At 32.3% G+C, this 21,004-nt stretch overlaps 2 protein-coding genes across 2 annotated transcripts in view; one reads left to right on the top strand and one right to left on the bottom strand.

The window, feature by feature from the left end:
- Positions 1-21,004, bottom strand: part of LOC126979262 (uncharacterized) — a 287,778-nt gene that overhangs the window by 144,469 nt on the left and 122,305 nt on the right. The window lies entirely within an intron of this gene.
- The window catches only part of LOC126979211 (sodium-independent sulfate anion transporter-like), a 28,755-nt gene continuing 27,010 nt past the window's right edge, over positions 19,260-21,004 (top strand). The window contains exon 1 of the mRNA XM_050828466.1: positions 19,260-19,524. The gene's annotated coding sequence lies outside the window, so the exon portion shown is untranslated. The remainder of the gene's footprint in view (positions 19,525-21,004) is intronic.

Genomic DNA, 21,004 nt, shown 5'->3' with positions numbered 1-21,004 from the left:
ATATTGAATACAATATACTTACTTAAACATACATTAATACTACTCGTAATACATATTTATGACTCTGAAACAAACATTCACATTCATCATATAAATGGTTTGCGCCTACCAGGATTCGAACCCGGGATCTCTAGCTTAGTAGTAAGTGACCCACTCACAACTCGGCTATAATTATGGTTGAAATAAATAAAACTTAATAATTCTCAAAAATATCTGGCAAGTTAAACAAATAAATAACCTGAAACCTACATACTATTCCCATAATATTGCCTCTACTTGTTAAGGCAAAAAACATAGTATTGAGAGGCTTCTTTGCATAAGATGAGGGCTAGATGGGTTCACTGCGGCATGTTTCCTGACGATGTGTTTGGTTTAAAGGGCGGCGTAGCTAATGTAACTACTGATAATAAGACCTAACATGTTACGTCTCAAAGCGACGGGCGTAATCGCAGTGCCTCATCGATTTTGGGTTCAACTAGGAACCCTGAGCTTCACTTCCTTGTAAATAATAAGGTGATATCTACCACAGAATTAGAATGGAGCAACCGCCATGAAGCTGTTTGATAATAAATTTTATTAAAACGATTTTTTATTAAAAAAATAGAAGCCCGTTGAGTTTCTTGCACCCTTTTCTCAGATTTAGAATGGCTGGTAGTTTTTGACATTCAAAAAGTGCTTTTTAATCTTATTTTAAAAGTGAGGTGCCTAAATCACCTGTAAAATACTTCTTAAATAGGAGCGTCCCCTTGACCTACTGCCGTTGACCCTTCCCTGAACAACAAGTCTCTCTATGGCATGCTCTCCGTCTCCGTCGCGTGATATTTCCGAAGTATCTGAGAATACACGCTCTGACTATTGATGAAAGCCTCTCTTTCACATGTAGCAAAATACTTGTGTTTAACATTTGAATTATAACCGTCTGCGTCAGAACATTTTTCGAATGGTCCTCTGTCTATCTATCTTATTTGGTTTATGACATTTGATTCTTTATAGTAAAAACTAAAAACGCCAAATTATATAGACGACATTACTACTGGGCTAGACGTCCCGGGATCGAATCGCGGTAGGTGCAAGCATTTATATGATGAATATGGATGTTTATTTCCGAGTCCATGGATGTTTATATATATTAATGTATGTTTAAGTAAGTATATTGTATTGAATATATCGTTGTCTTGTTCCCATAGTACATTCTATGCATTGTTTGGGGCAAGATAATTTGTGTCAAAGTGTGTCAATATTATATTATTATTATATAATATTTTTTATACCTATAAAATTTATAATAAATATATAACAACCGTGGGTATAATGTAGCAAGGTGTTCCTGTTATAATAATTTATTTTATAAAAAAGATAGTATTTATTTTTATGTCCCAGTTTGTAATATAGCATGTAATTCACTACCCGAAATATAAAAGCCATCAACATTCACATCTCATGCCTCGTATAACGTTGTTTCAGAACACGTTTCACAAACACGAGTTATTTACATGTACCTAGTCTCAATAAAATTGCGCATTTGGGAGGAGAGCTCCAGTATATTACTGTTGATACAATAATTATTGAACAATGTCTCTTGAATAATAATGTAACATGTGTTAGATAATACAATTGATTCCTATAAGGGTGTAATATGAAGGCATGTAAATGTATGGCATGTTAATGTGTAAAGTGAGGCTGAGAACTTTATTCCTATTTTTACAAGAATTTTTACAAGTAACAACCAAATAATGAAATCCCATTTACTACTGAGTTACACTTAGTGCTCTACCCCATCATTCACCTTTACCTCTTTAACCTCACCACTACGGTACACTTAAGAGGAAAATAAAAAATAAATATTGAAAACTTTAGAAAAAATAATTAATTACACTTATCAACTTTGCAAAATTAAGTATAAAGATTTCAAAAAGCTCTCGGCAAAGACTGTCACGTATATTGTATTACAATTGTAACTGGCCATTATTGTTTTTATCATTATACATTAGCTAAAATCAGCAACGAATTTTTTTTTTATGGAATAGGACGACAAACGAGCGTACGGGTCACCTGTTGTTAAGTGATCACCGCCGCCCACAATCTCTTGCAACACCACAGGAATCACAGGAGCGTTGCCGGCCTTTAAGGAAGGTGTACGCGCTTTTTTTGAAGGTACCCATGTCGTATCGTCCCGGAAACACCGCACAAGGAAGCTCATTCCACAGCTTTGTAGTACGTGGAAGAAAGCTCCTTGAAAACCGCACTGTGGAGGACCGCCACACATCCAGATGGTGAAAACGATTACGATTCTAACGACGAAAATTTTTAACATTGTTATCTAAAAATCTTGCAAAGGCGTCTCTGACACTTAATTATTGAAACGTTGACTGTTCTTATAAGGGATTTGAAATTTCTTGAAGGTAAAATGAAACCACTCTCCTGAGATAAGTATGTATACACATTTCCTCCATGTTTGTTCCATTTCATGTTTGTTTAATTTTTGTTTTATTTTAAATTACCTAGTAATCGAAAAAAATTATAATTATTGTTTGCGACACGTTGTATAACTTGGACAAATAACGTTCATAACGTCATTCATTGTAACTCTAGAAAAAAAGCGATTCACTCGATTATACGAAACGATAGATTGACAGATGATGGGTAAAATCTTGTAAAAAACAGAAATAGCCGAAAACCACAACGTTTTAACAACTGTTCGCTTCCAAGCTTAGGATTATTATATAAGGATTATACTTCATCGCCTAATGTTGTAATTACAATTTTAAACATAAGTCAAATCTCACTGCTCGTTTCATACTAAACAAAATTTCAATTTTATACAGCCAGCCTCTTATTACGCAGTATTTACATCATCTTTAATATCGATGTGAGCCGCAAGCGAACCCACACCACTCTTGTTTTTGGACCCTCATTATACTACTGTTGCTTAAAATACTATTAGAAGAGAGTTGTTGGTTAGGTAATGTTGTAAACCATAAAATAGCGTCTCTAAGACGGGCTGTTTCATAAGGAAGCCGATTTCCCTATTCAAAGACAATTTAAGTCGCTTTTGAAAAAGTTAGGGCTCTCAAACTGAGTTAATTGTTCCGTAAATTTTTCGGTGTTTCATTTTCTCTAAGATGAGATAATAAACTATATATTAGTGGTTTTTTTTTATTATTATAAACTTTCATGAGAATACCAATTGCAGTTTTCTCATTTCATTCATATGTCGTTCACAATACATTGCAAGAGATCGGATTAATTCTACTCATACATAAACGTCTTCAATCATTGAAGCTACACAGTGAGTAATATTACTACTGTTTTCTTACTTATAAATAAATTGTTAGTATTTGTTTATCATGACTACTACCAAGTGGAATGGATTTTTCAAAGGATTTTTTCGGTCCTGAAGCAATAATGTGCATCCAATGTAACAATTTAATTTTATTAAGATTATTTTTTTGTTTTAAGAGTTTTTAATTATTAATATGAATTAAGAGTAGTCACTTTGCGAATTTCAACACAAATGAATAAAGAAAACTTTAATGTTTTTAAAGTTATACATGACTAATTAGAAATATTATCTTGGCTGAATAAATGTACAATTTTGAAACAGATACAGAAATATATTATTACTAGAAGAGTTATCCAATTTAAAAATGATTCTTAAGTAATATATTAATACGTTTCTATAAATGTAGTCCCGAACATTGTTTAAAATTATTATTAATTGCACCGGAATACATTAAAAATAATTAAGTGTACTTTAACATTTTTAGGCAATGTGGAGGTATTCTTGAACTAGGACTGTCAACAAAAAAACAATCTTTATATTGTGGAGAAATCATTTTAAATTTCACAATGGCTACAAATAATCTGTCGTATATTTTTCTGTTTTATCATAATTGTTTCATTGTTCTTTGATTTAAGAAAGAGAGAACTAAAATATTTTAACTATGGTAAGTGAAGTACTCCACCACACTTACTGTGTGGAACTATTTATGTTGGAAAAATCCTAGATTAAAATATGTAATGTCAAATTGTTGTTATTTTATTAATATACGTCGATTTAAAATACGTTATGGGAAGTAAGTTCATTATTTTTCCCGGATGTAACAATTATGTCAGTTCAGAACACATAATTTATGTGTTATTAGCCCAGTAATAAATAATAGCCAACCTCAGAACGTCTAAAATAAATAACAACGTATATGAGTTGATAGTTAATTAATTAATGATATAATTGCAACATGATAAATGAAAATTGTTTAGTATTTTCTGTCGCAGAAAATAAAATTATTTTGACGAAGCGAAAATTTTTGTTGAGTAGAAATCTTATAAATATTTTAAAATGTCGTCGTTGTTTTTATTTTCGAACTTTCATTTGATGATTGTAATTTACTTAATAAGAGATAGACACCATCCAGTTCCCTGTAACACAAATTTATTTCTTTAGTGATTCATCGCTGATACACTTTACTTAAAAAAAAATTATTAGTGATCAAGTTTGAGAGGAACGGGGTGAGAAATAACAGTTGCAAATATACAACAACAGTTCTCAATACCAAATATTGTGGATTTAACGTAATAAATTGTTGGATTCAAGATAGATAGGTGTGAAGTAAACGGTTGAAATCCAATAAAATACCACATTCACATATTTATTGGAAATTCTTCTTTGAAGATATTTTGCTATATACAAATTATATCTAATAAAAATTTGCGTTCCGTGCCAGTGCTCTGCCAACTGAGCTAACCGTTCGAGTGACGTATCGTCATAAAATATTGCATGCTTTGTTCAACTCTCAGGTTGTGGTTTTTATAAATTCTATCATCTCGAAACATTAGTCAGAACTCCCCTGGACCTCTGGCGATTGTAGAAATGTACTTATATGAGTGTCGACTAAAGCTGAGGTGATTCATCAGATTTACTGCTTTCTTGAGACATAAATCAGGAAAATAGCTTGAGGACTTTATTTTTACGACACTTTATGTTAAAAGAAGATATATTAATATTTTTGCTTAGTATTATAGTTCTTTACTGTTCTTCCATTATCTTATAATATCAGCACCAATCCACAGCATTTATATAATATTGTACCTATAGGAAATTGTCTCTTTTAATAATTATAAATATAAAAAAAAGTGTAATGTTCTTCGCATGTTTCTTATTTTGGTATTTTCTTATACCATACTGTTTATGCTAGGGAACTGCAATTATAAAATGAATTTCTGTTCATATGAATTTGTCAATAATATATCATAACATCAAAAATTACTTCGTAAAATATGCGCCTTGCTGTCGTAATGAAATTGTTTCACAGCAGAACTGTCAAACCGTGCGTCAATAAATTCTCTCATAGAAATTATGTATGGACACATCAAAGGAAAAACAAATTTGTTGTTTTTATTTAATTTAGCAACATTTTCCTATTTATTCATCTTTTAAACCTTCTCTGGACTTCCACAAATAATTTAAGACCAAAATTAGCCTAATGGGTCCAGCCGTTCTCGAGTTTTAGCGAGACTAACGAACAGCAATTCATTTTTATATATATAGATTAAAAAAGTGACAGAACATAAACGACTTCCCATGATATGTTAAAAATGATTTATCCAAACTACTTGCACATTCAATATCAAATAAACTCTATAACAATACCTCAAAGAAAGCATATTATTCATTCAGTTTGAGATAGAGCTGTCAGAGGGCCGACATAATATACACATTGTTGCGTGGTAGTTTATTGTTGGTATTTTATTCTCATGTCACTTCTGCATTTTTATTCTTTACGTTACTTGAGTGGACTTAATGTGGTGTAACGTACGTAGTAAGTGCCTTTATGGTAAATTATTATTACCTTATCACTATTCGGGTTATTGTTATGGTTATTGTTCATCCAAGCTGGTGTATCTTATTTTGTGGACGTTAAGTGCTATTACTGTAATAATGGAAAATTACAAGTACTTGTTGGTTTCATTTACTTCAGATAATAATTTCTTAGCTGGTCTGTCACTCGACTTCAAAAAAGGAAGAGGTTCTTAATTCTACCGTATTTTTTATTTTTTCGACGAATCGATTTTGATGATTCTTATTTTATTTAAAAGCTACATCTTCCTGTGTAGTCCCATTTCAATTTGGTCCGGTTCTGAGATTGAGATCCATGAGTAAACCATGTGAGTCTTAAATTAGCATCAAGTATGTGCGCCCCAAATAACTAATAACTAAATATCACGCGATCCGATTATGATGATTATATTTTTATTGAAAAGGACGTTTAGGGTAGTTTGGTTAGGTTCTGACTAATCCATGACAAAGTAACAGAACTCTTCAATTCTTAGGAGCAAATTAACGATACTCGGGCCAATCTTTTTTATGAATATGATCGTCGAATATGATGATCAATGGCACTCGTTAACGGCAAACAGTAAGGAAGCAATTTGTGGCGGAATTTCTGTCTGTTATAAAATTGCAATGCGCCTTCCTTTATTTTATTTAATTTGTGCGGTCATATGAGCAGCACGTTTAGTAGGTCTAAACATATGCAAACAAATTAGTTAGTGTACTTCAGAATCACTTAAAATCAAACAAACAAAGAAATTAACAAAAACAACAGACTTTTAAAAACTAATAATATGGACACATGTCATAATTTAAATTAATTTTTAATAATTTGGGTACAAGACAACGATATATTTAATACGATATAGATACTTACTGAAAAATACATAAAATACTTATAAACATATAGACTCGGAAACAAACATCATTATTCATCATATAAATCTTTGCACCTACCAGGATTTGAATCCGGGACCTCTAGCTCAGCAGGGTCATGTCGTTACACTTATTGTTACTTTTGGAGTGGTGGTGTAAGCCGAGGTAGGTTTGTAACTAAATACAAAATTATAGGTGTGATGTGCTTGTGTCGCACGCGCATTGTGACGAGAAGAGAGGACAAGTGGGTGGAAGAACACTGATTCTGTGTGGAAGAAAAATTGTAATAATTGTCACGACATTATATTGATTATTATGTAGTTGAAGTATACGAAATGTTTTCTTTACTTTTAACATATTATATTGTTTTGGAATAGGATATTTGGAGTCGGTATTTTTTTTTGTTAATATTTTTTATTTACCAGGTTCTCCTGCATAGCCGCATTACATAAGGATTATAAAAATGTTTTGTATTGTTCTATAACAATGACAGCACTAATAACACAAAATTTATTGATAATATGGATACTTGGTGATTTACATTTAACTAATATACCCAACAAAAGATTCGAATTGGAAGTGTCCTTCACCCATCCGTTTATGGATATATTTCATACCAATACCAAAAGTATTGCCGTTAAGTAATTTATTATAAATGTGAATAATTATAATAAACTGAGGTAGAATAATAAACTGTTGTACACCATGACAATCGCCATCCAAGGTAATTAGACTTCAGTCGACACCACAGAACAGGTAAAATACATCTCTCTAAACTGTTTTGTGGTCGACACATACTGACAAAGCTGTAAGACGTGACTTGACAGGGTATTGCCATCTTTTATTTTTTGAAAAACTTCTAGGCTTACGCTGCAAAGAAAAGCGATAGAAAAGATTGTTATTTTCATAATATGATGGTAATCAGCATCAGATATCAGGTGAAGCAGCTACTTGGAACACAAGAAGAAGGAGTAGAGACATCATGCGTTGAAAACCAAGTTAGAAGATCAAACACATAATATTGTGGTGTAATTACATGAGAGAGCGACTAACACTATTGTTAATACTATAAATCCCCCTTATCCCTTACTAGGGAACTAAAAAATAAATTCACTTCGGAATGCAAAAATAGGCGACAAACTCTATATTGCCACAGAAAACAGAATTGTATGGGATTTAATGATGTATTTTTTTATTACATTAAAGACTCCTTATTAAGCTGGTTTCTAAAAAATACAAATAAAATTTGTGCTTTAGAATTGTTTGCTAATATTCACGACGGTGAATATTGAGACAATTTTATTGTAAGGCGTTTTTATTTCAGCCATATTAATAGTTCAAATTTATTAGGCAAAATTACGACTGAATAAAAATATGAGGTACAGCTGTTATAACATTAATCATGCCACAAACAAGATTACAACGTTATCAATCAGGAGAGCACCGCGTCGACAGCAATTAATCTAATCAGGCCTTACCGAACATTGTTGTGAATTCCTTGGCAGCTCTGGCTTGTGCTCCATCTGTATAACGTACATATTATCACGGTTAAGAAATGTACTATCATTAATATCTATTTCAATATTATCTACATATTATACTCAAATTCAAGTATCAGAGTCACACTCTACGCTCTCATTGAGGTCGTGATTGCTATGTAAAAACAGCGGACAATTGTGATGCGCCTTTTGATGCTTTTTATGTCTCTCTGTTTAGAGAGTTATCATTGATGCCAATGCCGATTTTATTATATCAGTCAATAGCATTATGCAACTTTCTAGTGCCATCCACTTTAACACATTTGGACAAAGCTCAAGTTGCTCCCGATTCGATTTCGCCGGAACACTTATATTCTTTCTCTTCTATACTGTATTCTCTTCGACCCAAAATCTCCTCAACATTTAAAGTAAAGGGTTTATATTTGGGTGATTCTCGTGTGCTCAAGCTGCGGTCTGAGGCTAATCGAATTTAATGTGTTCCTCATAACATTACCAGCTTTTTTTTCAAATTCATTTATGGTTGAGGCTATCAGAGTGTTGAATGCTCTACCTATTCATAAAAGAAAAGCTTAGACGCTCAATGGTTTCAAAAACTTAAAACAAGTCGTCTAGCTAAAATATACCTAAAGTATTAACTATTTTATCAATTTATATTTTATTAATTATTTATCTAGTGTAACATTATGCCAGGTAAGTATAGATATCTGGTGCTGATGTGAATGCTTTTGAAGTGTATGAATACATCGGTGTGCATAAATTTCGTAAGGAAGTAAAGAACCATAGAGGATTTATTATTGGAACAAATTAACATAATTTATATTATTTTTATTATATAAAAGTGAAGTGGGTAGGTTAGATAGCTTGAAGGACAAAAGGCTCTTATGGCGATAAAGTCCTCGAATGGCAACCACGTACTGGAAAGTCCAGTAATTGGAAGAGATGAAGGTGGAAGATGAACCGATGATCAGGCCAAGATCGCTAGAATAAGTTTCATGAGGGCAGGGCAGGACAGATCTACATGGAGATGTTTGCGATAGGCCTTTATCCAGCAGTGGACGTCTTTCGGCTAAGATGATGACGATTTTGATTATATAGAAGTGAGTTGTTAATCGAAAATGTGACGATTCCAAGACCGAGGATTCGATTTGCTTTGCGTGATTTCCGTTTGAAACTTTTACATGCATTCAAAATTGGCTCGGGCCTGATCTTTTGATGGATTTATAAAACATTCGAATGCGTTCTTTGTACTTTGCCTCCACAATGCTTAAAAATGTAAAAGTACTTTTCATTCATAAACAAACGCATTGCTCTTTAGAACGCAGTCCACTGCAATATAGAATTTTAACATTGTAACAAACTTAACAACATTCTAGCCTACTTTTATAGCTCTGTATATTTTTTTTAATAAATTTATTGGACATTATGCTCGAGGAATTTAAATTTGTTTACTTGTTCCTCAGTTATTGACTTATGGCCATTAATTCAATATCTGAACTCTTATTTAGGTTAATGTTTAGTCCAGATTTAAAGTGATCCTGCAATCGATCTATATTTCAATATGCTAATGTTATTTTTCAAATCCATAAATCATTCAGAAGGCTCATCTATCACCGTCATTCAAATAGCAGTAAAAATACAAGTGTACCGTGCCGGTACCGTCAAGTTTTTCATTCCCCAACACATTACTCCTAGTCTCTCAAAAATATAATCAACATTAAAATGTATTTAAATAAACTAACTGGTAACTAAACATTCTAACTATATATAAATATTTGCATAGGATCACTTCGCTTAATGAACCTGATGAAAGAAACTTAAGTACTCGTGAGGACCTTTTCAGCAAAGTAAACAGAGATTTATTGAACAAAGGGACAGTGATAGGCGTATCGATACCGGCTTGTGGACCTTCCTCCACTCCTGAATATTTAAATGTTTCAGAGATTCGAGAACGATTTATGGCCTACTGTTTTGTAACTTTAAATAACTGTCGCAATCAGTATTGAGGGAAAATTTATATTAATCGTTTACAACATTAATGGGATTCGATTTTTTTACTTTTTTTTTCCAATTATATAATGATGAATAAATAATACAAAGTCAGCTACTGCTGACTTTTTACGAATTATTACTATACATATATATATATATATATATATATATATATAATTCTGCAAAGCGGCAATTTTGTATGTTGAAAATGGCTCCACATTCCTTCTATGCGGCCCCGAGATCTCTGGAAACTGTATCCATATTGTTGCAATGATAATTGAGCTGCGGCCATCTTGAATTTCTACAATTATCGTCAATTTGTTCTGTTCACCATGAGCACCTTGAAAATAGTATTCATATCTTCTTTTATGAAAAGGGACGAGACGAGCAGGATGTTCAGCCGATGACGAGAAGTTCTTATTAAATCTATTATTTATTGCTTCTTTATAAAATGGAAGCATTTAAGTATTAATCCAATTTATTTTATAAGAAAATAAATAAAGAAACGAGCAACCATCTAATAAAACGCTATTATCTGCTATAACAATGACTTAGAGTCAATAATTCCTTCAAACCAAGTCTAAACAGAATAACTATTCGGCTATTTTCCGGACTATTCTGGAATAAGATGTACGTAAAGGTATCCTCTATTAGTGAAACATATTATGATAATAAAAAAGATTTCGTGCAGTCAGTAAATTTCTATTAGACCGTTTGTGTTGTGAGTAAACCAATACAATTTCATCTGGTGCGGTGACCGCAAGCACTAGCAATTTTGTTCTCCGACACGTTTAATCGCTGGTTGCAACGGAAATCGATGTCAAATTTAACAAACGAACCGCTTATTCTTACCATAGCGGTGGGACTATTTTGAATTGATTTCTGGGAATACTGCACTACCTTTTTCGAAGGTTTGGTGTCAATTTTATTATTTTTATTTATGAAACATATATTTTTGTAGTTGTAATAAATGGGAAAAGTATGATTTCATATTGATATATCTACTACTACCAGGGGCACTAGACATGAAATTATACACAGCATTTAACAAATCTTGTTTATCAGACTAGTTTAAGTCGGAATAGTAGCTTACTCTTTAATATTGTGATCTGTGGATCTTGGACGGCCTTAGCGAATGACTAGAATGCTCTGTTTTCCGAGGAGAGGTTCACAAATCACAACTTGCCAAGGATGTAGCTGATGTGCCTCGGTTTCACCTTGGCAATAAATTGCTGTTGTTTATTTTTTTAAGTCACCACTTCGATCCAATCTGATAGCAGTCCTATATCGAAGCAAGGCCATTTTGCAGGGCTGATTGAAATAAGTCTTAGACCTTTCACCGATAAGAACAGAACATACTCTGTGCAGTAACGTCACAAGCAACTACTATGTGAACGGATCGATTGCTTGATGTGCCTGTACACTCTTTAACCTTCCTTATCTATTAAAAATATTAAAAGCGTTGTTTTTTTTTACTTCAACTCTATTTGTTGTTAATAATCATCATAAGATGCTATGCTATGATAATAATAAAATCTTTACTTCGCAACATTCGAGAGTGGACAAAAATTGCGTGTGCGGAAAAATTTATTCGCTAAGAACAAAGTTTATTTTTCAAAGCTGACTGCCAACCATCGCTTGTCGGAGAGGTATTAGTACTAGAGATAATATAAATATAAGATGTTTACTTAATACAGCAACAAACAAGAATGCAGCAGAAAATATAATAAGCGTAAAGGAAATAAATGAATTTTAATGTCATTTACAATCCGTATCGCTATAAATTCAAAGTACTTTTTAATCAAGGTTGTTTAATTCATTTGAATTCTTATATTTTATGTTACTAAATTGTTATATTATTTGATTAGTCATAATATGATAAATTATTGAGTATTATTTTCTAATTTCAGTGTAAGAAAATGTATGAGGATTTACTAGAAGACTAGAACGAAAAAGTATGTAAAATGTAGGCAACACCTCCAAATAAACAAAGTAATTTTCTAAAATATTATAAGATCAGGAATACTAGGATAAGTGGATATGTTGATAAAAAGGGTCAGATGAATTTAGAGTTTTAGCGTACACATCCCTATATTGAATAAAACACTGAATAAAATGATTTCGAATTCAGTAATTTTTTTACTCAAGCTAGTACAGAACCATTCCTTGTGCTCAAGTAAATCAGTCACAAATGAGTATTAGACACGACCTTGCATTCAATGTAACCGTTCCGCACATCAACCGTACTCTATTATAATATAATTCGTCTACTTTGACAAATCACTGTCCTTGTCGTTCAAATATAGATGCTATTTAGCAGAATTGTGTTATTTTGCTGTATGTTTCATGAAATCACAACTGAAAAAAAAAACAATTATAATGATAGAGGCGGTGGGAGGCGGGGGAGGCGGAGGTGGGCTTTGTTGCTATATGAATTTTTACCGACTTAAAAGAAGGAGGAGATCTGAAACGACGGTATATATTTTTTGGATTTTTATATCATCTAATAATATGTACACTACAATGTAAACTCTATACATAAAATTAGTAGTCTATTCAAAAAAAATATCATCGTATTGCAGAGGAAGTTACTAACTAAACAGACCCTTACTTATCTGATGAAAATAATAGATTTTATCGCGAAAGGGAAGTAATGGAAGTAAAAGTTTACAAGTAAAGAATAGAAACTGCGATAAGCGTTATTCATTATCTCTTAGTAACTCTCTTCCTCTGCATTAAAGATAGAGAAAGTAATATGTCTACTCGCACAGCACATATTTCTTATCGATGCCATATGGACATGAAGTTGTAATGTATAGTTGTGAATGTATTTTTAATCTATTTGGAGATAATAGATATAAATAAATAAATAGTAATTTAAATAAATAAATAAATACTTTATTGGCTTATAGAACATAACAAAAAATTAAATGCTAAATTAGGCTAGGCTATATAAACAAATAGAATGAGGAAAAGGCTCAGCTTCACCTGACATGGATATAATGGATTCATGTTTTCATGCTGCTCTATTTTTCAGCCATCCCCTCTACCCTAAGGAATGGGGAGTGGATGTATTTTAACTCCCCGATTATCTACTTATGATCAAGTCTTAGCATTTTTGGCTTATACACATTTTTGTATATTAATAGCATAAATCTATTGTAATAACGTCATAGATCACATTTTTAATATATGAATATTTTCCTATATATAGGTCGGGTTTCTTCACATGACGAATTTCGTGTAGAGCGGCCTTCAACTGCCGTCAACGAAAATAACGTGGCTACTATTAAGTGGGTAAATGAAGAAAACCCGAGGATTACCTGATAATGATGATGAGACAATTCGAGGACTATTGGGGATTGGTATAAACCAAATTAAGAAAATTTAACACGATGAATTGAAAGTTCGGAAACTTTATTGTCATTGGATTCCTCATGAACTGACAGCGGAGCAGAAGCGGGCTCGCGTGGAATGGTGCTCACAGATGCTAATGAAGTACGACCATGGACATTTTAGTGCTGTTTATGATATTCTTACAGGAGGCGAAAAGTGGATTTATTGTTTTGAACCCGAAAATAACAGCAATCTAGTGAATGTGAGGCAGTCACTTTAGTTAGCCCGTTCTCATTTCAACACCCGAAAGAGAAAGAAACGATGGTAAAAAAATGATCGCGTTTTTTTCCCAACCACGGGTCCCGTTTGCACAATTCCACTTTTTTATGAAAATAAGGGACGAGACTAGCAGGACGTTCAGCTGACGGCAATTGATACGCCCTGCCCATAACAATGCAGTGCCGCTCAGGATTCTTGAAAAGCCCCAAAAATTCTGAGCGGCACTACAACTGCGCTCGTCACCTTGAGACATAAGATGTTAATTCCCATTTGCCCAGTAATTTCACTAGCTACGGTGCCCTTCAGACCGAAACACAATAATGTTTACACATAACTGCTTCACGGCAGTAATAGGCGCCGTTGTGGTACCCATAATCTAGCCGGCATCCTGTGCAAAGGAGCCTCCCACTTGAAATCAAAAGAGTGTCAATCACGAGTGGTATTCTAACATTTGTTTACTCAGGGTGTTAAAAAATGTTCGCGAAAGACGACTTTTAAGCCGCGTTCTCCTACATCATGACAACGCTTCTTCACACACGGCCAACAAAACCAAGTCATTTTTAGCTTCCGAAAAAATAAAACTCGTCACTCATCCTGCACATAGCCCTGACCTAGCACTCTGTGATTCCTGTTTTTTTCCAAAAATCAAAGATTTGATTAAAGGTTTCACTTTTACACATTCCGAAGAGGCGGTGAAAGCGTTCAATCAGCACGTAGAAAACATGCCTTAAGATCTGTGTTCCTCCTGTATGAAAAAATGTTTAAAATGTAAAGGATAGTATTTTGAAAAGCAATAAACATAAAATTATTATGGTTATAACATGTTGTTTTCTTAAGTTACGCAAAACTTTTAGTGTGACCTACGTATTCATTGTATACCCGAAATAAAGTTATAGGCATTGTCTTGTTTTGAATAAATTTATTTTAATACTATTTGAAATGATGACAACCTCATCATATGAGAATTACTTGATTTTGACTCTAAGGGAAGAAACTGCCTCCCAATACTTCATATAATGATATGCTGATAATGTGATTTATGAAATTAAAAACATCTTTAGGGGCCCTAACCAATTTTAGTAAACTAGCCGCGATAATCACAAATCAAACGAATACTGAGTTGTGTCATAAACATCCTTAATCCTATTGTTAATAGTTGCTATATGTATAGCTATTAGATTATATATAATTATTAATATGAAGCTTTCTGCCTGTTTAGTTCCTACTTGCTATAGAAGTATATTATTTGTTTATTATAATTTAACTAACAATAATTTATGAAGTCCAAAACTTTGGTACCTATATACTACACATAATTTAAAAACTTAATCTATTATTTTAATTGTTTATCGGCAGTCCTGCTTTTTATTTTTTTTAGCATTTTAAATTACATAAAAGAAAAGTTACATTATTTCGATACTGTAATTTGTAAATCGTGATTGTACAGTATTAAAGAAAATATAATCTATATGAGTCATATAATCTTTATCTAGGCGCCTTTCATTATCAGCGATATTTTACCTCGAGACCTGGTCAACTGGTATGACCCAGAATCGATACAAATATCATAGGACCAAGGTTACAATGTCAACAAGACGGGTTTTCATGCATCTTGATCCTGACCTTTGCATAATAGATTATTTATATAGCTTTATAAATGTACAATTATTTCACTCAACTGCTTTTTTGTGTCATTCCAATCAACTTACGCACAAATAAATATTATTTTATAGCAATTTTTTTAAATACAAACCAGGTTATATGCCTGTCATGCCTAAAAATGTGCGTAGAGGGCTTTAATATTTTAAACTTTTTTCTAAGTAATTTATATTTTTGATGTTTATATTTAACACTAAATAAAAATACACTTTGTAAATAGAAACCTGCAATTTAATATTGACTCTAAAACTGTAACGGCCTTACAAATAAAATTGGCATAAAGTTATAACTAAGCATAAACCAAGAATATGTAAAATGTTTACAAATAGATATTTGGTTAACGAATGGTTTGTTCGGACATATAACGTTTCCCGCGTTTATTTGCAAGGCAGCTTGTCAATCGGAAAACTTCAGAATTATCATTTTTTAATTTATTTAGTGGCACGGGATGCAAGTCCATAGGCCAGAATTATCATTGTACTGACAGTGTTGTCAACGATATTGTAAACATTTTGCATTTTCTTTGATTATCATCAGTTATAACTTTATACCAAGATTATTTGTAAGGCCGTAAGACTTTTCAAATTCTATACATGTTGCTGTTTAGGTGATGGGTCATGGATAAAATGAAAGAAACTGTCTAAATGAATACGATACCTGAAGAGAGTTGAAGCCAATGCTTCGTGGCTCAGAAGTTAAAAGTGAGTCTTGGAGATCGGTTCCAGATGAAAACTATGTCCGTTGGTTAGATGGTTTTCAGCTGTGGGATAATCAATTTGCGAATTATTGAACACTTTGTAATCGCTATCTTGTGTTTTTGTACCTCAGTAACAACACCGGGAAAGTAATAGAGGTCCATGGATCCTAAGGGGGAGGCATATCGCTGCCAATATACGCTGTCAAAATTACTCGGTTGGTAGTTGCTAGCCTTAGTCCGAAATATTGTTTTTATTAGCATGTTATGGACGCAAGAACAATGCCAAGATATCTCTTTATGGTTAAAATTGACGAATATTTTGCTCGCTCCGCATTATGTTACTCTTAGTGACAACGCTAGCGCTCACCGGACCCCGTTAGAATTTTCCAACTAGAATTCACGACATCCATCTAAAGCAAAATATTATTGTTTTAATATTTAGGTAACTTATAGTCAAATATATTATGCTATTGAAGTCGGTATTGTCAAACTGTTTAATAAAAAAAAAGTAGAGACACACATAGCGCACGTAAAGAAATCAAGGAGTGTTTATTGATTTAAGAATAAAAAATTACCTATACACATAATTATATTAGTATTTCAAGGTAACTACCGTAGTTATATGGTAAAGGTTATTTGGGTGCTAATAAAAATATTATCGTCAGCTCGACATGATTCTTACAATGTTTACTTGCTATGAAATCATTTGGGAAAAACCGTTGTTAAAATATTGTGTGCAGACTACATAGATTTGCTTTAAGTGTCGGACTCTATGAATGTTAATTGAAATATTATATATGATGGGGCAAGAAGCTCACGTGATTTGAAGTAAAAAACCAACCGCTATGAACATCCGTATTACTAGAAGTCGAGAAATTTGTAGCCGACCTTTGAGACTGGGTTAACTGTAAGCGGACACAACGGCGCCTATTTCTGCTGTGAAGCTGTAATGTGTAAACATTATTTTATTTTATTTCATACTGAATGAAGGGCGCCGTGGCTAAGGAAATTACTCAGCAAATGAAAATTAACACACAAAGTGACGAGCGCAATTGTAGTGCCGCTCAGATTTTTTGGGGCTTTTCAAGAATCCTGAGCGGCACTACATTGTAATGGGCAGGGCGTATCAATTACCGTCAGGTGAACATCCTTCTCTAAAATTAACCATCTAACTGGAAACACCGCTCAAGGAAATTTATTTACCATGTATGAATATTTAATTCATATAATATTATATTCAATTTAAATGATATTTGAAAATCACTTATTGAACGTCAAAAACGTGGCAAATTATCTTATATATTTTACACCAAATATAATATCAAATTATTAATATAGTCTAGTCAACATTTTAATAACGTATTAATATTTGCTAATGCGAATTAAAATACGTGCGATAGCGATAACTCATTATGGCGTCTAGAAAAATGTGCAAATGTCACAAAAATAAATAAACAAGGAAAGGCTCTAAATAAAAATAAATATTTTTTTTATGATTTCAGAATATTTTATTATCTGAAAAAGAATATAAATTCACTTACTGATATACTTAAACTAACATGAGTGGCAAATCGTAGCGTATATACTCGTACTATACATTATTTTAGTCGTAATATTTAAAGTTACAATAATTACCTATTCACAGAGTTACAATAAATACTAATTAGGTAATTACAATAATAACGAAATTGGTAACAAACGTATAAAATGTTTACAGTAATGAATGAAATACCTGCATTATTTTATTATCTATATATATGAATAAATTGCTGTTCGTTAGTCTCGCTAAAACTGAAGAACGGCTGGTCCGATTTGGCTAATTTTAGTCTTGAATTATTTGTGGAAGTCCAGAGAAGGTATAAAAGCTGAATAAATATGAAAATTTTCAGAATTATTTAAAAACAACAATTTTGTTTTTCCTTTGATGTGTCCCCCGTCGTTCAGAAGTCAAATTGAAAGAATAGTTTAAAATGAATAACTAATGAGAATCTTTGTATCTTTCTACCTTTCTCAGGAGGTAAAAACAAACTTAATCTTAGCAACCTATAGTTGGTAGATTAACTACAGTTGTTAACTATGATGGCAATACAACGTTTGCTGGGTCAGGTAGTAATATATATATTTTTTAAATAAAACAAAAACAAATTTTGCTAGTTGAATTTTATAAACAGAGAAGTTTTATTAAAGACGAGAAAATATAAAATAAAAAATCTCCTTGAACTTAATTCTTGATTTTTAAATAGAATGAAAGAGAATCGTTAAACAAAAGATCTGGATGCTGTCTCGCTTCGTGTATGTGAATACCTTTTGGATGCTGTACGCACTGAAATAATCAGCATATTGTACTATTACTTACAATATCTTTTAGATATGAAAATTTTAAACAGGAGGACATATCGTCTATTGCAGCATTTCAGTAATTTTCTTGAAGAAGACAATGTGGAGTACATAATATTATGTACTACATTTTATAGAAAAATACTTCTTAAGATATTTACATTTTACCAACAACAGCAAAGTAACTTATAATTTTTATGTTTTTATAAACTGGCCTTGAATTCTTTTCCGTGACAAAATCATTAGTTGTAATAATTCACCTTCTACTGCAAAAAAGTCACCTTCATAAATAAAATATTTGCTTGATTGATCTAGCTAGATCGGGAAGCGAATTTCAAAAACCCACTCTGGAGAATCATAAGTTATATTCAAATAAAGAGGTGGTTCCGAAATTCGCAAAATATGTATAAAATATGTAGAAAACTAAAGTAAAATATATTAAAGATGTACAAGTAAGACTCCTTTACCTATCTTAGATATAAGATACATTAAAAATTATGCAACAATAATAAGTCTACAGTTTGCCTTGGTAAATAATAATCATTACTTGAATAATAATTACACCAAGATTTGTTTAATTATATCATTTTATATAACCCATATTTTTATTCGTAAGTTTCCCCAGCAGTACAATAATTAATATAACTTTTCATCTCTTATGCAAACAGTAGTGTACCTACCGCTATTGTGAATGTACTGTACTTAGCAAGAGGAAAACTATTATCATTTGGACTAAAGGCGGTTGAATGCAACAGTTCAAGTAGTCAGTTGTTAACGAAACAGCACGGCCCTAGGCTTTGTCGAACGCGCAGTTTATAAAAGGTTCACTCGCGCTTACTCTGTGGTACTTATTATTTAACCGGGAGTTTTAGCGGTAACTAAGTGGAAAATTATACAGAAAAACTAAATGTAAACTAAGTGTATTGCGCATTTATAATGTGGCTGATATTATCAATTGGTTTCAAAAATTTCGTTACTGTTATTCAAAATTAAGTTGCGGGTGTACCTAATTAGTTATTCACGTATGTATCTACTTAAAACAATAAAGTACTTGTTAATTCTAAGATTGTCAAAGTTTAACCTTTCCATACAACAGGAACCCTTTAAATTTTTATTATTTTTTTTTTATTATGATATATTAGTGAGGTATATGTATATAGACGACCTGTATAGCCGATCCTACCTACTAAGCTAGAGATCCCGGGTTCGAATCCCGGTAGGTACTCAAGCATTTATATGATGAATCAGAGTCATGGATGTTTATGTATGTATATATGTATTTATGTATGTTTAAGTAAGCATATTTTATTAAATGTATTGTTGTCTTGCAACCCATTACACAGGCTATATCTGCCTAATTTGGGGCAGGATTAATAACATATATATTAAAATACGGTCAACCAATTAGCTAAGCATTCCGAACATTATTTTTAACCGACTTCAAATAGGAGGAGGTTCTCAATTCGATCGGTATTTTTTTATGTATGTTCACCGATTACGCTGAGATTTATGATCCGATTTACATGATTCATCTTAGGTAACCTCTATCAAAAGGTAGTATTTTATAAATAGTAAAGGTATGAGGTTTGCATAAGAGGTGTATTAAATTAAATCTTTATTAGGTTATTTTATACTTTCCAGTTTTATAAGTCGATTTTTAAACGTAGTTTTTTTTTATAAACTTCAACGTTTAAAAGTTTAAGCATTATATATTTTTTACAATAACACAAATAATTTTTGCAAACAATTGCAATTCACGAAGCTAATCCACATTATGAAGACGGTTATTGATTTAATTTATCTCTTGATGTGTCAGTGTTAAATAGTTTCAGAAGTTTTGTAGATTTATTGGTTAATATCTACAGAGAAAGTTGGTAGACTAGATCGAGAGCATTTTTGATTTTTCTGTCTTTTTATTACAGATATATATATTACTATATTGTTAAGAAATAAATTTTATTCCGGTTTTTTTTAATGAAAATAACGAGACGGACTTTGATGTTAATTTAAACGCTCTGCCAATTACAATGCAATGCCGCTCAGGATTCTTGAAAAACCTCAAAAATTCTGAGCGGCACTACAATTGCGCTCGTCACCTGGAGACATAAGATGTTGAGTCTCATTTGCCCAGTAATTTTACTAGCTATGGCGCGCTTCAGAACGAAACACAATAATGTTTACACATTATTAAACGGCAGAAAAAAAGACCGTTGTGGTACCCATAATCTAGCCAGCATCCTGTGCAAAGCAGCCTCCCACTGGTGATTATCAGGGATACAGTAAACGGGGTTTATTAATAGTCTGTAGGGTTGCCAACGGAATGCGATACGAATTTAACGCTGTTTAAGTCGCGAACAATAACTAGTTGATTGATTTATTAATATGACCTATATATATTTTAATAACATTTGTCAATACATTGCAATAGTTGTAATACTTATCACAGCCACTGAATAACGTTACAATAATCCCTTTATCTTTTAAGTACCTACATCGTGTTAT

This window comes from Leptidea sinapis, chromosome Z (genome assembly GCF_905404315.1).
Source record: "Leptidea sinapis chromosome Z, ilLepSina1.1, whole genome shotgun sequence".
NCBI classification, from domain to species: Eukaryota; Metazoa; Arthropoda; class Insecta; order Lepidoptera; family Pieridae; genus Leptidea; species Leptidea sinapis.
Note: the sequence above shows the minus strand (reverse complement) of the source record. Positions and strands in the feature narration are given on the sequence as shown.